The 16,600-nt window shown below is 45.3% G+C and overlaps 1 pseudogene; it reads right to left on the bottom strand.

Annotated features, from left to right (window-relative positions):
• Positions 1-789: 789 nt before the first annotated feature.
• Positions 790-16,600, bottom strand: part of LOC128354809 (myosin-11-like) — a 19,489-nt pseudogene continuing 3,678 nt past the window's right edge.

Genomic DNA, 16,600 nt, shown 5'->3' with positions numbered 1-16,600 from the left:
AGTTGTCCTGAGGAAGAGAAACCAAGATCAAAATGTCATCAAAATCAACCTTCCTTCCTTCCTTCCTTCCTTCTCTCTTTCCTTCCTCTCTCTTTCCTCCCTCCCTTCCTTCCTTCCTCCCTCCTTCCTTTCCTTCCTTCTTGTTCTCTGTCCTTCTTTCCTTCCTTGCTCTCTTCCTTTTTTCCTTTCTCCCTCCCTCCTTCTTTCCTCCATCCCTCCTTCCTTCATTCCTTCTTTCCTCTGTCCTTCATTCCTTCCTTTCCTTCCTCCCTCCCTCCCTTCCTCCTTCTTTCTCTTTCTTTCCTTCCTCTCTCTTTCCTCCCTCCCTTCCTTCCTCCCTCCATCCCCCATTCTCCCTTCCTTCCTTCCTTCTTGTTCTCTGTCCTTCTTTCCTTCCTTGCTCTCTTCCTTTTTTCCTTTCTCCCTCCCTCCTTCTTTCCTCCATCCCTCCTTCCTTCATTCCTTCTTTCCTCTGTCCTTCATTCCTTCCTTTCCTTCCTCCCTCCCTCCCTTCCTCCTTCTTTCTCTTTCTTTCCTTCCTCTCTCTTTCCTCCCTCCCTTCCTTCCTCCCTCCATCCCCCATTCTCCCTTCCTTCTTTTTCTCTGTCCTTCTTTTCTTCCTTGCTCCCTTCCTCTTTTCCTTTCTCCCTCCCTCCCTCCCTCCATCCTTCCTTCATTCTTTCATTCATTCTTTCATTCCTTCTTTCTTTCCTTCCTCTCTCTTTCCTCCCTCCCTTCCAAAGAAATCCTTTCACATCACAAGATAACGACATAAAAGAGATCCATTACCTCAAAAATCTCAAAGCCAGCGATGTCCAGGATGCCCAGGAAGGAGGACGACTGCCTCTTGCTCTTGTCCAGCGTCTTGTTGACTCTGGCGAGGATCCAGCGAAACAGACGCTCGTACATGGCCTTAGCCAGAGCCTCCACCGCAAAATCAGCCTGAAGAGCAGGACGGAGACAGACAGGACACAGGAGACAGGAGACGAGAAAGGAAGGAAGGGAGGAAAGAGGAAGGAATTGAGAAAAAAGGAAATGAGGAAGGAAGGAAGGAAGTAACGAAGGAAGGAAGGAGGAAATGAGAAAGGAAGGAAGGAAGGAAGGGAGGAAAGAGGGAGGAAGTGAGAAAAAAGGAAATGAGGAAGGAAGGAAGGAAGTAACGAAGGAAGGAAGGAGGAAAAGAGGAAGGAAGGAAGGAAGGAAGGGAGGAAAGAGGAAGGAATTGAGAAAAAAGGAAATGAGGAAGGAAGGAAGTAACGAAGGAAGGAAGGAGGAAAAGAGGAAGGAAGTAAGGAGAGGAAAGAAGGAATGAGGACGGAATAAAGAAGGAAGGAAGGAAGGAAAGAAGGACGGAAGGAGAGAAGGAAGGAAGGAAGGAATAGTCAAAAGAGCATAACAGGAGGGTTAATAGTGAAATTTAATGTTTTTTTTTTTTAAATCCTTATGATTATCGTCATATAATGATTTTGGCACATATTAGATGAAGAGCAGGACGGAGAGAGACAGGAGACGGGAGACAGGAGACGAGTGTATTTCTCATTTAGTGTTTCATGATTTCAAGGTCTGTGGTCATTGACTCAACCATTTGTTTGTGGACTCCTGATTTGAAGCCTCAAAGTTTGGCATTTTGACCGTCGCCATCTTGGATTTTTTGGAGCCAGAAGTGATGACTCTAACTAACACTAGCTGCTGGCTTAGTTTGCATGGTAGCTACATTTACAGTCTACGGTAAACTGTGATGATGTAAATACTGGTATGGTAATTATAGCTAGTGAAAAACAGGCTTAAAACCATTAAAACAAAATGTACTTACTGGAAAAACTGAACATCTGACTCCTAACTGGGTCTTTTGGTACAACCAGAAACTGAATAAAACGTTCTTGGGTAACCAAAATGTTACAATTAACTTTCATTAATTAAAAACACATATAGAGTATAGCAATACACCTATACTCTGTGAATCTAGGGGCCGTGGTTACATTACCTAGCACACCCTGCTTTATCATCAAATTTAAATTCAATGGGGCCATAATTTATAAAATGAACATCCTGCTGTATTGAAGAAGACTAAAACTAATGATTGACACAGTAAACTAATTAGTAAAGTGTTTATTGAGGTAATAAATCAAGTGAGAAGTCGACTTCTATACAATTAGACTTCTTTTTGGAGCCAGAAGAGTCTCCCCCTGCTGGCCGTTAAAGAGAATGCAGGTTTAAGGCGCTTCTAAGTTTGGCTTTACTTTTCAGCCGCGGAGCTACCTGAGGAAACTTGAGATACTGAGGGTTTGCTTTGTGGATACCTGCTGCTTGGTCTGCGCCTTCTGGACCACCTCCCGGCCCACTTTGATTCTGGGGGTGAGGATGGCCCGGGTGAAGTCGGTCACGTTGATGCCCTGCAGGTGACACACCTTCTGGGCAGCTGGTGTTGACGGGTGAGAAGAGACGCAGAAGTTTATTCATAACAAGTAAAAAAATCCTACTTAAATAAAAGTAAACAAATATTAAATCAGATTAATTTATTTAACCCTCCTGTCGTCCTCCCGGGTCAAATTGACCCCATCTCTTTTGACTGTTCCTTCCTTCCTTCCTTCCTTCCGTCCTTCCTCCCTCCTTACTCCTTTCCTTCCTCCCTTCCTTCCTCCCTCCCTCCTTACTTCTGTCCTCCCTCACTTCCTCCCTCTCTCCCCTTTCCTTTCCTTTCCTTCCTTCCATCCTTCTATCTTTCCATCCTCCTTTCCTCCCTCCCTCCCTCCTTACTACTTTCTTTCCTTCCTTCCTTCCTTCCTTCCTCCTGTCCTTCCTTGACCTGAGGACGACAGGAGGCTTAAAACTATTAAAATTAAAAGTAGCCTTTGAAGAAAACTGTTATATTATTATATATGACATCATTAGATTATTAATAGTGAAGCATCAGTGTTAGAGCAGCATGTTACTGTTGTAGCTGCTGGAGGTGGAGCTAGTTTACACTACTTTATATACAGTTAGCTAGTTTATACTACTTTATATACAGTTAACTAGTTTACACTACTTTATATACAGTTAGCTAGTTTACACTACTTTATATACAGTTAGCTAGTTTATACTACTTTATATACGGTTAGCTAGTTTATACTACTTTATATACAGTTAGCTAGTTTATACTACTTTATATACAGTTAGCTAGTTTATACTACTTTATATACAGTTAGCTAGTTTATACTACTTTATATACAGTTAGCTAGTTTATACTACTTTATATACAGTTAGCTAGTTTATACTACTTTACATACAGTTAGCTAGTTTACACTACTTTATATACAGTTAGCTAGTTTACACTACTTTATATACAGTTAGCTAGTTTATACTACTTTATATACAGTTAGCTAGTTTACACTACTTTATACACAGTTAGCTAGTTTATACTACTTTATATACAGTTAGCTAGTTTATACTACTTTATATACAGTTAGCTAGTTTATACTACTTTATATACAGTTAGCTAGTTTAAACTACTTTATATACAGTTAGCTAGTTTATACTACTTTATATACAGTTAGCTAGTTTAGGCCAGTGGTTCCCAACCTAGGGGTGGGGTCCCTCCAAAGGGTCAGCAGATAAATGTGAGGGCTGCTGAGATGATTAATGGGAGAGGAAAGAAGAAAAATCAAAGTTCTGATACACAAATGTGTTTTCAGTTTTTTGGACATGGTGAAATATTAAATAAAAACCAAGTTAAAAGTTTAAAGACTATCTTAAATATTGAGAAGTAATGAAGTAGCTAGTAACTATAGTTGTAAAATAAATGTAATGGAGTAATAATATACAATATTTCCCTCTAAATTGTAGTGGAGTAGAAGTATTAAGTAGCACAAGCACCTCAAACTTCTACTTAAATACAATACTTGAGCAAATGTACTTAGTTACTTTCCACCACAACTTTATTTAAAATGGTTACCGGTGTTGTCGGGCATGGTCGCCTGCTCGTTGTTCCTCTCCTTCTCAAACTTGATGTTGCCCAGCTGGAGCACAGTGGACACCACCTTAAACATGCCTGCAGCGAGGAAGAGGACAGCAAGAAGGTTGTGATCAGCAACATCCAACTACAGTAAAGTTAGTTTAAGCAGTTCCATTTCTGTAAGATGTGCAGGGCAGACGTAAGGCAAGGCAGATTTATTTATATAGCACATTTCATACACAATGGTAACTCAATGTGCTTTACATAAAACAAACATTTAACAGTAAGAATTGGAAATAAAAAAACATAAAAACATGCAATTTGAGAAATAAAAATAAAACCCAAACATTAAAACATACAATTAAACCCCCCCCCACCCCACTAATAGTAATAAAAATATATATTTTTAAATAAAATAAAAACAAAGTGCAGAAAAATAGGAAGAATAGAGCATTAAATATAAGGTTGTAGCATAAAATAATGATTTGCTTTAAAATCATTAAAAGGACATAGAATGCAAATGAAAGATTAAAATGTAAAGTGCTTTAACCCTCCTGTTGTCCTTGAGTCAAGGAAGGAAGGAAGGAAGGAAAGGAGGAAGGAAAGGAGGAAGGAAGGGAGGAAGGAAAGGAGGAAACAAGGAAGGAGGGAGGGAGGGAGAAAGGAAAAGAGGAAGGGAGGACAGAAGGAAGAAAAGGAAGGATGGAAGGGAGGAAACAAGGAAGGAGGGAGGAAGGACAGAAGGAAGGGAGGAAGAAAAGGAAGGAAGGAGGGAAGGAAAGAAGAAGGGAGGAAGGAAGGAAAGAAGGAAGGAAGGAAAGAAGGAACAGTCAAAACAGGAAGGTTAAAAGAGCTCAATCATCATCACAGAAGGAGAAGAGAAATGTTTTTAACCTGGATTTAAACATGATTTCAGTTCTGCTGGTAGTTTGTTCCAGTTGTGTAAAAGCTGCTTCATCATGTTTAGTTTGAACTCTGGGCTCAACTATCTGACCTGAGTCAGTAGATCTCAGAGCTCTGGGCTCAACTATCTGACCTGAGTCAGTAGATCTCAGAGCTCTGGGCTCAACTATCTGACCTGAGTCAGTAGATCTCAGAGCTCTGGGCTCAACTATCTGACCTGAGTCAGTAGATCTCAGAGCTCTGGGCTCAACTATCTGACCTGAGTCAGTGGATCTCAGAGCTCTGGGCTCAACTATCTGACCTGAGTCAGTAGATCTCAGAGCTCTGGGCTCAACTATCTGACCTGAGTCAGTAGATCTCAGAGCTCTGGGCTCAACTATCTGACCTGAGTCAGTAGATCTCAGAGCTCTGGGCTCAACTATCTGACCTGAGTCAGTAGATCTCAGAGCTCTGGGCTCAACTATCTGACCTGAGTCAGTAGATCTCAGAGCTCCACTAGGTTTATATTCTACTAACATGTCATTCATGTATTCTGGACCTAAACCAGTCAGTGATTATGTACGACAAATAAATTCTTTATCTGTGAAGACAAAAAGTTTTAGACAGGATTTGAGGTCTGAGCAGAGCAGTGTACCTAATCTCTCTTCCTCGGTGAAGCCCATGATCGTCATGGCCTCCAGAGTCTCTTCTAACATCTCATCATCCTCCTGACCGGGGACCTCCACATGTCCCGCAACCAGGAAGCGATAGCCACTGAAGTCCTCCAGCAGCAGCTCCTCTACAAAACGCACACAAGCAAACATGTGAAAGTTACAGCAGTGGATCAAGCTCAAATCTATTCATCACATTATTTCTGAAAGCGTCCTCATTTAACTCTTTCGTGCCCTAAAACCTTTGCATAGGAGATGTTCAATGATGTGTTCATCTTAGCTTGGCATAAAGACTGTAAGTGGATGGAAACTGCCAGCTAAAGGCTCATTTATGCTCAACTTTACTCTTATGAAGACGAACTCCTTGTTTCGTCTCATCTGTGCGTCTTCAGGCTCATCACAGACACATCATACTCGCAGTAAGAGAGTTTGTTTTGTGGCTCATAGTTTCTCTGCTCACCCCTCATCTTGTCTTTGGCTCCGGCCACCATGTAATAGAAGATGTGAAAGGCTCGCTCGGTGTTGCCCTGACGGATACAGCGAGACTTCTCCAGCAGGTCTGATCCAGTCAGGGGAGAGTTAAGCAGATAATTATGTCTGTTTATGGTCATTTTGTATTACGTTGTCCATAACTTATTTTTTATTTATGGACATTATTATTATTTTATTTCTTAGTATTAATTATTTGTGATTGGATAAATGATCTATCTAAATGTTTCTATCCTTCATTCCAATAGTCCATTTATTGTTGGTATGAATTATTGCACATATGCGTTGACCATGTGATCAAATCCAAATTGTTTCAAAACTTGTTTTGTTTCCTCCGTCCTTCCTTCCATCTGTCCTTCCTCCCTCCCTCCTTCTCTCCTCCCTTCCTTCTTTCCTTCCTCCGTCCTTCCTTCCTTCCTTTCCTTACTTCCATCTGTCCTTCCTCCCTCCCTCCTTCTCTCCTCCCTTCCTTCTGTCCTTCCTCCATCCCCCTTTCTTCTTCCTTCCTTCCTACTTTCTTCCCTCCCTCCCTCCTTCTCTCTTTTTTTCCTCCCCCCTACCTTCCTTCCTTCCTTCCTTCCTCCCTTCCTTCCTTCCTTCCTTCCTTCCCTTCCTTCCTCCCTTCCTTTCAATGAGTGTCCTATAAAGGGTTAAGCCGAATGAAATCCAGCATGTTTCTAAAGTTTAAAAAAAAAAATCATTTTAATAATCGTGATTTCAATTTTGTTTGACACCCCTGTTCTAAACTAACTTATGTGACCAAACTCTTCATAATAAAGTTCAGCCATGACACCGTTATAGTCTATCAGGCAGGAAAAACCTAAAAAAAAAAAAATCACACGTGACAAATTTTTAACTCTTTCTCAAAAAGGATACAGGTGTCAATAGTGGCCCCGATGATGTAGCCGGTCACGTCAAAGTTGAGCTTGATGAACTTTCCCTGTGGACAGAGATGACGACAACAGCTTCAACGACTCCATTCTGTTACTGATATAAATAAAAAAGACTCAAAAAAAAAAAGAGTGGGAGTGGGATGGATCGAAAGCTTACAAATCGGGAGGAGTTGTCGTTCTTGATGGTTTTGGCGTTACCGAAAGCCTCCAGGATGGGATTGGCCTGCAGCAGCTGCTTCTCTAGCTCCCCCTGCAGCCACAAAAACACTGTTACACATCTAAATATATAACTTTAAATTTAGAAATGTAAAAAAAAAAGAGACATTATGACTGTAGGAGAGGTTAGCAATCGGGGGAATTTGCTACTTTTCATCTAAACCAGAGGAGTCAAACTCATTTTCATTCAAGGGCCACATACAGACCAATTTGATCTCATGTGGGCCGGATCATTAAAAAGATGGAAAGGAAGGAAGGAAGGAAGGAAAAGGGATTAGGAAGGAGGGAAGGAAAGACAAAAGGAAGGAAGGACGGAAGGGAGGAAGGAAGGAAGAAAAGAAAAGGGATTAGGAAGGAGGGAAGGAAAGACAAAAGGAAGGAAGGACGGAAGGGAGGAAGGAAGGAAGAAAGGAAAAGAAGACAAGAAAGGAAGAAAGCAAGGAAGGAAGGAAAGGAAGGAAGGAAGGAAAGGAAGAAAGGAAAAGAAGATGAAGGAAAGATGGAAGGAAGGAAGGATGGAGGGAAGGAAACAGAAGGAAAGAAGACAAGAAAGCACAGAAGCAAGGAAGGATCATTAAAAAGATGGAGGGAAAAGAAGGAGGAGAAGAAAAAGAATACAGGAAGGAAAGATGGAAAGATGGAAGGAAGGAAGAAAGGGAGCAAGGACAGATGGAAGGAAGAGAAGAGAAGACAAGAAGGAAAGAAGGAAGGAAGCAAGGAAAAGAAGACGGGGAGGAAGAAAGATAGGAAGGAAGGAAGGAAGGAAGGAAAAGAAGACGGAGGAAGAAAGGTAGGAAGGACAGATGGAAGGAAGGAAGGAAAAGAAGACGGAGGAAGAAAGGTAGGAAGGACAGATGGAAGGAAGGAAGGAAGAAAGAAGGAAAGGAGGGAGGAAGAAGAGAGGAAAGGAAGGAATGAAGGACGGAGGAAAAAAGGAGGGAAGGAAGGAAGGAATGAAGGACGGAGGAAAGAAGGAGGGGAGGAACGGAAGGAAGGACAGGAGGGAGGAAGGAAGGGAGGAAAGGAAGGAAGGACAGGAAGGAGGAAGGAAGGGAGGAAAGGAAGGAATGAAGGATGGAGGAAAGAAGGAGGGAAGGGCACAAACATGTCTGTATGAGGTTTAATACTCACATAAGCCAGGAAGAAGGAAGGAAAGGAGGGAGGAAGAAGGAAGGAAAGGAGGGAAGAAGAAAGGAGAGAAGGAAGGACATGAGGAAGGAAGGAAGGGAAGAAAGGAAGGAATGAAGGATGGAGGAAAGAAGGAGGGAGGGAGGAAGGAAGCGCGGAAAGGAAGGAATGAAGGACAGAGGAAAGAAGGAGGGAGGGAAGGAAGGAAAGGAGGGAGGAAGAAGGAAGGAAAGGAGGGAGGAAGAAGGAAGGAAAGGAAGGAATGAAGGATGGAGGAAAGAAGGAGGGAAGGGCACAAACATGTCTGTATGAGGTTTAATACTCACATAAGCCAGGAAGAAGGAAGGAAAGGAGGGAGGAAGAAGGAAGGAAAGGAGGGAAGAAGAAAGGAGAGAAGGAAGGACATGAGGGAGGAAGGAAGGGAAGAAAGGAAGGAATGAAGGATGGAGGAAAGAAGGAGGGAGGGAAGGAAGGAAGCGAGGAACGGAAGGAATGAAGGACGGAGGAAAGAAGGAGGGAGGGAAGGAAGGAAAGGAGGGAGGAAGAAGGAAGGAAAGGAGGGAGGAAGAAGGAAGGAAAGGAAGGAATGAAGGATGGAGGAAAGAAGGAGGGAAGGGCACAAACATGTCTGTATGAGGTTTAATACTCACATAAGCCAGGAAGAAGGAAGGAAAGGAGGGAGGAAGAAGGAAGGAAAGGAGGGAGGAAGAAAGGAGAGAAGGAAGGACATGAGGGAGGAAGGAAGGGAAGAAAGGAAGGAATGAAGGATGGAGGAAAGAAGGAGGGAGGGAAGGAAGGAAGCGAGGAAAGGAAGGAATGAAGGACGGAGGAAAGAAGGAGGGAGGGAAGGAAGGACAGGAGGGAGGAAGGAAGGGAAGAAAGGAAGGAAGGAAGGGAGGAAAGGAAGGAATGAAGGATGGAGGAAAGAAGGAGGGAAGGGCACAAACATGTCTGTATGAGGTTTAATACTCACATAAGCCAGGAAGAAGGAAGGAAAGGAGGGAGGAAGAAGGAAGGAAAGGAGGGAGGAAGAAGGAAGGAAAGGAGGGAAGAAGAAAGGAGAGAAGGAAGGACATGAGGGAGGAAGGAAGGGAAGAAAGGAAGGAATGAAGGATGGAGGAAAGAAGGAGGGAGGGAGGAAGGAAGCGCGGAAAGGAAGGAATGAAGGACAGAGGAAAGAAGGTGGGAGGGAAGGAAGGAAAGGAGGGAGGAAGAAGGAAGGAAAGGAAGGAATGAAGGATGGAGGAAAGAAGGAGGGAGGGGCACAAACATGTCTGTATGAGGTTTAATACTCACATAAGCCAGGAAGAAGGAAGGAAAGGAGGGAGGAAGAAGGAAGGAAAGGAGGGAGGGAGAAAGGGAGGAAAGGAAGGAATGAAGGATGGAGGAAAGAAGGAGGGAGGGGCACAAACATGTCTGTATGAGGTTTAATACTCACATAAGCCAGATTTCCTCCTTGCTGCTGCTGCGGAAAGAAAGAAAGTGTTTAGAAACTGCTTCAAACTTTCCTTTTAGCTTATAGTTAGCGCTCTTAGCTTATGCTGCTATAGGCTTAGACTGCCGGGGGACTCCCATGATGCACTGGGCTCCTCTCTCCTCCTCCTCTCTCTCTCTCTCTCTGTCTCTCTCTCTCTGTCTCTCTCTCTCTCTGTCTGTCTGTCTGTCTCTCTCTCTTCCTCCCTCCCTCCTTACTCCTTTCCTTCCTTCACTCCTCCCTCCCTACTCCTTTCCTTCCTTCCTTCCTTACTTCTTTCCTCTTTTGCTCCCTTCCTCCTTACTCCCTTCCTTCCTTCCTTCTGTCCTTCCTTCCTTCCTCCTTCACTTCCTTCCTTGTTTCCTTCCTTCCTTCCTCAATTCCTTCCTCCCTTACTCCTTCCTTTCCTTCCTTCACTCCTCCCTCCCTACTCCTTTCCTTCCTTCCTTCCTTACTTCTTTCCTCTTTTGCTCCCTTCCTCCTTACTCCCTTCCTTCCTTCCTTCTGTCCTTCCTTCCTTCCTCAATTTCTTCCTCCCTTACTCCTTTCCTTCCTTCATTCCTCAATTCCTTCCTCCCTTACTCCTTTCCTTCCTTCATTCCTCCCTCCCTCCTTACTCCTTTCCTTCCTTCCTCCCTTGCTTCTTTCCTCTTTTCCTCCCTCCCTCCTTATTCCCTTCCTTCCTTACTTCCTTCTTCCTCCCCTTCCTTCCTCATCCCATCTTTCTTTCCTTCCTTCTATCCTCCCTCTTTTTTTAATTCTTCTTTAATTCTTCGCCTCCTTCCCTCTTTCTTTGCTCCCTCCTCCTTCCATATTTCCTTACTCTTTTCCTCCCTCCCTCCCCCCTCCTTACTCCCTTCCTTCTGTCCTTCCTCCCTCACTTCCTTCCTTGCTTCCTAAATTCCTTCCTCCCTTACTCCTTTCCTTCCTTCCTTCCTTCCTCCCTTACTTCTTTCCTCTTTTCATCCCTCCCTCCTTAATCCCTTCCTTCCTTCCTTCCTACACTCCTTACTTCCTTCCTCATTCCTTCCTTCCTTCTTTCTTCCCTTCCTTCCTCCTGTCCTTCCTTGACCTGAGGACAACAGGAGGGTTAAGATCTGATTCCCAGCTTCTTAAATTTTTAATATGTTCCTGGTTTCCTGTTGACTAACGATAAACATCTTTAAAACATTTTCTGACTTTTTATAGATCAAAAAAAGGAATCGAATAATTGAGAACAATGAAAAGAATCATTAGTTGCAGCCCTGAGATAAGAAGAAGAGAGCATGTTGATAACGTTTCTTAACTCACAGGGTTTGCATCCTTTTTGCCTTTGTGTGAAGAAGCGATGACAGCCAGGTACTGAATCACCTTCTTAGTGTTTTCTGTCTTTCCTGCTCCAGACTCCCCTCTGGAGGAGGCATGGGAGGAGATGGGAGGAGATGGGAGGAGATGAGAGGAGATGGGAGGAGATGGGAGGAGATGAGAGGAGATGGGAGGAGATGGGAGGAGATGAGAGGAGATGGGAGGAGATGGGAGGAGATGGGAGGAGATGGGAGGAGATGGGAGGAGATGAGAGGAGATGAGAGGAGATGGGAGGAGATGAGAGGAGATGAGAGGAGATGAGAGGAGATGGGAGGAGATGAGAGGAGATGAGAGGAGATGGGAGGAGATGAGAGGAGATGAGAGGAGATGAGAGGAGATGAGAGGAGATGGGAGGAGATGAGAGGAGATGAGAGGAGATGAGAGGAGATGGGAGGAGATGAGAGGAGATGAGAGGAGAGGAGAGGAGATGAGAGAAGATGAGAGGAGATGAGAGGAGATGGGAGGAGATGGGAGGAGATGAGAGGAGATGAGAGGAGATGAGAGGAGATGAGAGGAGATGAGAGGAGATGAGAGGAGATGAGAGGAGATGAGAGGAGAGGAGATGGGAGGAGAGGAGAGGAGATGAAAGGAGATGGGAGGAGATGAGAGGAGATGAGAGGAGATGAGAGGAGATGAGAGGAGATGGGAGGAGATGAGAGGAGATGAGAGGAGAGGAGATGAGAGAAGATGAGAGGAGATGAGAGGAGATGGGAGGAGATGAGAGGAGAGGAGATGGGAGGAGATGGGAGGAGATGAGAGGAGATGAGAGGAGATGAGAGGAGAGGAGATGGGAGGAGATGAGAGGAGATGAGAGGAGATGAGAGGAGATGAGAGGAGATGGGAGGAGATGGGAGGAGATGAGAGGAGAGGAGAGGAGAGGAGATGAGAGAGATGAGAGGAGATGAGACGAGATGAGAGGAGAGGAGATGAGAGGAGATGAGAGGAGATGAGAGGAGATGGGAGGAGATGAGAGGAGAGGAGATGAGAGGAGATGAGAGGAGATGAGAGGAGATGAGACGAGATGAGAGGGAGAGGAGATGAGAGGAGATGAGAGGAGGATGAGAGAGATGGGAGGAGATGAGAGGAGAGGAGATGAGAGGAGATGAGAGGAGAGGAGAGGAGATGAGAGGAGATGGGAGGAGATGAGAGGAGATGAGAGGGGAGGGGAGGAGATGAGATGAGAGGAGAGGAGAGGAGAGGAGATGAGAGGAGATGGGAGGAGATGAGCGGAGAGGAGAGGAGATGAGAGGAGATGGGAGGAGATGGGAGGAGAGGAGAGGAGAGGAGAGGAGAGGAGAGGAGATGAGAGGAGATGGAGAGGATGAGAGGAGATGGGAGGAGATGAGAGGAGATGGGAGGAGATGAGAGGAGATGAGAGGAGATGAGAGGAGATGGGAGGAGATGGGAGGAGAGGAGAGGAGAGGAGAGGAGAGGAGATGAGAGGAGAGGAGAGGAGATGAGAGGAGATGGGAGGAGATGAGAGGAGATGGGAGGAGATGAGAGGAGATGAGAGGAGATGAGAGGAGATGGGAGGAGATGGGAGGAGATGAGAGGAGATGGGAGGAGATGAGAGGAGAGGAGAGGAGAGGAGAGGAGAGGAGAGGAGAGGAGAGGAGAGGAGAGGAGAGGAGATGAGAGGAGAGGAATGAAGAGGAGAGGAGAGGAGAGGAGAGGAGATGAGAGGAGATGGGAGGAGATGAGAGGAGATGGGAGGAGATGAGAGGAGATGAGAGGAGATGGGAGGAGATGAGAGGAGATGGGAGGAGATGAGAGGAGATGAGAGGAGATGGGAGGAGATGAGAGGAGATGGGAGGAGATGAGAGGAGATGAGAGGAGATGAGAGGAGAGGAGAGGAGATGAAGAGGAGATGAGAGGAGATGGGAGGAGATGGGAGGAGCAGGAGAGGAGAGGAGAGGAGAGGAGATGAGAGGAGATGGGAGGAGATGAGAGGAGATGAGAGGAGAGGAGATGAGAGGAGAGGAGAGGAGAGGAGAGGAGAGGAGAGGAGAGGAGATGAGAGGAGAGGAGAGGAGAGGAGAGGAGAGGAGAGGAGAGGAGATGGGAGGAGATGAGAGGAGATGAGAGGAGAGGAGAGGAGATGAGAGGAGATGAGAGGAGATGGGAGGAGATGAGAGGAGATGAGAGGAGATGAGAGGAGATGAGAGGAGAGGAGAGGAGAGGAGAGGAGAGGAGAGGAGAGGAGGGAGATGAGAGGAGAGGAGAGGAGAGGAGAGGAGAGGAGAGGAGAGGAGATGGGAGGAGATGAGAGGAGATGAGAGGGAGAGGAGAGGAGAGGAGATGAGATGAGATGAGAGGAGATGGGAGGAGATGGGAGGAGATGAGAGGAGATGAGAGGAGATGGGAGGAGATGGGAGGAGATGAGAGGAGATGACGAGGAGATGAGAGGAGATGGGAGAGGAGATGAGAGATGAGAGGAGATGAGAGGAGGTGGGAGGAGATGGAGGAGATGGGAGGAGATGGGAGGAGATGAGAGGAGCTGAGAGGAGGGAGATGAGAGGAGGTGAGAGGAGATGGGAGGAGATGAGAGGAGATGAGAGATGAGAGGAGATGAGAGGAGATGAGAGGAGAGGAGATGAGAGGAGATGGGAGGAGATGGAGGAGATGAGAGGAGGGGAGATGAGAGGAGATGAGAGGAGAGGGATGAGAGGAGATGAGAGGAGATGGAGGAGATGGGAGGAGATGAGAGGAGATGAGAGGAGATGAGAGGAGATGAGGGAGATGGGAGGAGATGGGAGGAGATGGGAGGAAATGGGAGGAGATGAGAGGAGATGGGAGGATTTATCTTTTTAAAAAACCTGATTTTAATGTATGATGATTATGTGACTGTCTTCTCTTTTACTGTCTTATTCTATTTAACTAGTATTTCAATGTCCTTTAATATTGCCTTATGTTGCTTTTACATTTTGTAAGAGTGTGGAGTTTATGTGTCTGTAATGATTCCTCCTGTTCATACTGACCATTAGATCCTTCATCATGTTTACAGGAAGTGATGGAGGACTAAACCCACAGTCCTCCTTCTGTGGAAACATGGATTTAAAAGTTGACCTGAAGCTAATATGAAGCTTCAGCGTCCAAATGAGTCAAATCTTCATCTTCTGTGTTTCAACGCAGTGTTTTTAGTAGCAAAGTCTTTTTGTTACTATACTTCCACCACAGCTCAACAGGAAACACTAAGAGGGAATCTGATGCTAAAAAGACTGTAAATGTGTCAGATATCACTTGATATGACTAACTCACACTGTTACCATAGTAACTATAATAACTCACACTGTTACCATAGTAACTATAATAACTATAATAACTCACACTGCTGAAGCTCAATAGAAGCTGATCAGAGACTTTATAATGACTGGAGATCTTTTAATAGTCAGTATGAACAGGAGTGTGTGTGTGTGTGTGTGTGTGTGTGTGTGTGTGTGTGTGTGTGTGTGATGGAAAAAAGTTTAAATATTGTATGTTTTGACTCACGTGCAGAGAATAGACTGATCCTCACGGTCTGTGGAGAGCGAGAGAGAGAGAGAGAGAGAGAGAGAGAGGGAGGGGGGGGGGGAGAGACAGAGAGAAAGAGAAGGGAGGAGGAGGAGGGGGGGGGGGGGGGATGTTAAAAGGGGGAAATCATATGAAACGTTAACTGAGCTGAACCTCGTTAGCTGAAGCTGAACAGACCAAACATGAACTCTTGAGGCGGTGCCACTTCACGCGGACACGATGAGCGAGCGGACTCTGAAATCTCTCTGAGATTAGCCTCCATCACTCATATCAGCTATAAATAGCAGGTGGATGCGGACGCTCCGTCGCTGTTAATCTTGTCTCACTGCTCCATGTATGGCCATCCTGGAGCCCAGTGGAAAGTACGGAGTCGGCCCGAGGTCACCGGTGGAGCATCCTGGAGACCAGACCGGGCTCCAGTCACCAGTCCACCCTTAGTTTCTAATGTGTGTGTGTGTGTGTGTGTGTGTGTGTGTGTGTGAGATGGTTACATTCAATAAAAGGAAAGAAGGAAGGACAGATGGAAGAAACGGAGGAAGGAAGGAAGGAAGGAAGGAAGGAAGGAAGAACAGGTAGTAAGGACAGATGGCAGGAAGGACAGAATGAAGGAAGGAAAGATGGAAGAAACGGAGGAAGAAAGGAAGGAAGGAAGGAAGGAAAGAAGGAAATAAGAAGGGATGGAAGGAAAGACAGACAAAAGGAAAGACAGATGGAAGAAACGGAGGAAGGAAGGAAGGAAGGCAAGAAGGAAGAAAAGAAGGAAGGAAGGAAGGAAGGAAGGAACAAGCGAAGAAAGGAAAGCAGGAAGGTAGTAAGGACAGATGGCAGGAAGGACAGAATGAAGGAAGGAAAGAAGGAAGGAAGGAAGAACAGAAGGAAGAAAGGGAGGAAGGACAGATGGAAGGAAGGAACACACAGGTGTGTGTGTGTGTGTGTGTGTGTGTGTGTGTGTGTTTGTGTGTGTGTGTGTGTGTGTGTGTGTGTGTGGTGTGTGTACCATGCACTGGGATTTTGGAGGCATGCTGTGCTGTAACGTGACTGTTTCCCCTTAGTGCAGAGGAGTCAAACTCATTTTCATTCACGGAACACATGCAGACCAATTTGATCTCATGTGGGCCGGATCATTAAAAAGATGGAAGGGAAGGAAGGAAGGAAGGAAAGAAGGAAAGAAGGAAAGAAGGAAATAAGAAGGGAAGGAAGGAAAGACAGACAAAAGGAAAGAGGGAGTGGAAAGGTAGGAAGGACAGACAGACAGGAGGAATGACAGATGGAAGAAACTGAGGAAGGAAGGAAGGAAGAAAGGAAGGAAGGAAGGAAGGAAGGAAGGCAGGAAGGAAGGAAGGAAGGAACGAGCGAAGAAAGGAAAGCAGGAAGGTAGGAAGGACAGATGGCAGGAAGGACAGAAGGAAGGAAGGAAGGAAAGAAGATGGAAGAAACGAGGAGGAAGGAAGGAAGGAAGGAAAAACAGAAAGAAGAAAAGGAGGAAGGACAGATTGGAAGGGAAGAAAGGAGCGAAGAAAGGAAAAAGGAAGATAGGGAGATGAAAGGAAGGAACACAGAAAGGAAAGTGGGCCGGATCGCACCGTTCGGCGGGCCGGTTCTGGCCTCACGGGCCTCATGTTTGACACCCCCTGCCTTAGTGTAATGTTGTAGTAGCAGTTAAAAACTGACTTTTCATCCAGTGTTTCTCCTATCTGTAATATAACTGCTGGATTACTTGATTTTCTTTTTAAACCTGTCTTAAAGTCCCCCACTGGCCACTCACTACTTCCTTAAGTGGTGACATGTTCCCTAAATGCCTCACATGCAGGCTATAGGTAGACGCTATCATTTACCATGTTCCCTAAATGCCCTCACATGCAGGCTATAGGTAGATGCTATCATTTACCGCTGTTCCCTAAATGCTCACATGCAGGAATATGTAGACACTATAATTTACCCATGTTCCTTAAATGCCTCACATGCAGGCTATAGGTAGATGCTATCATTTACCGCTGTTCCTAAATGCCTCACATGCAGGCTTTATGTAGACACTATAATTTAGCCATGTTCCCTAAAT

Source organism: Scomber japonicus, unplaced genomic scaffold, assembly GCF_027409825.1.
Source record: "Scomber japonicus isolate fScoJap1 unplaced genomic scaffold, fScoJap1.pri scaffold_621, whole genome shotgun sequence".
NCBI lineage: Eukaryota > Metazoa > Chordata > Actinopteri > Scombriformes > Scombridae > Scomber > Scomber japonicus.
The sequence above is the reverse complement of the archived record's forward strand: the minus strand, read 5'-3'. Positions and strand labels throughout refer to the sequence as shown.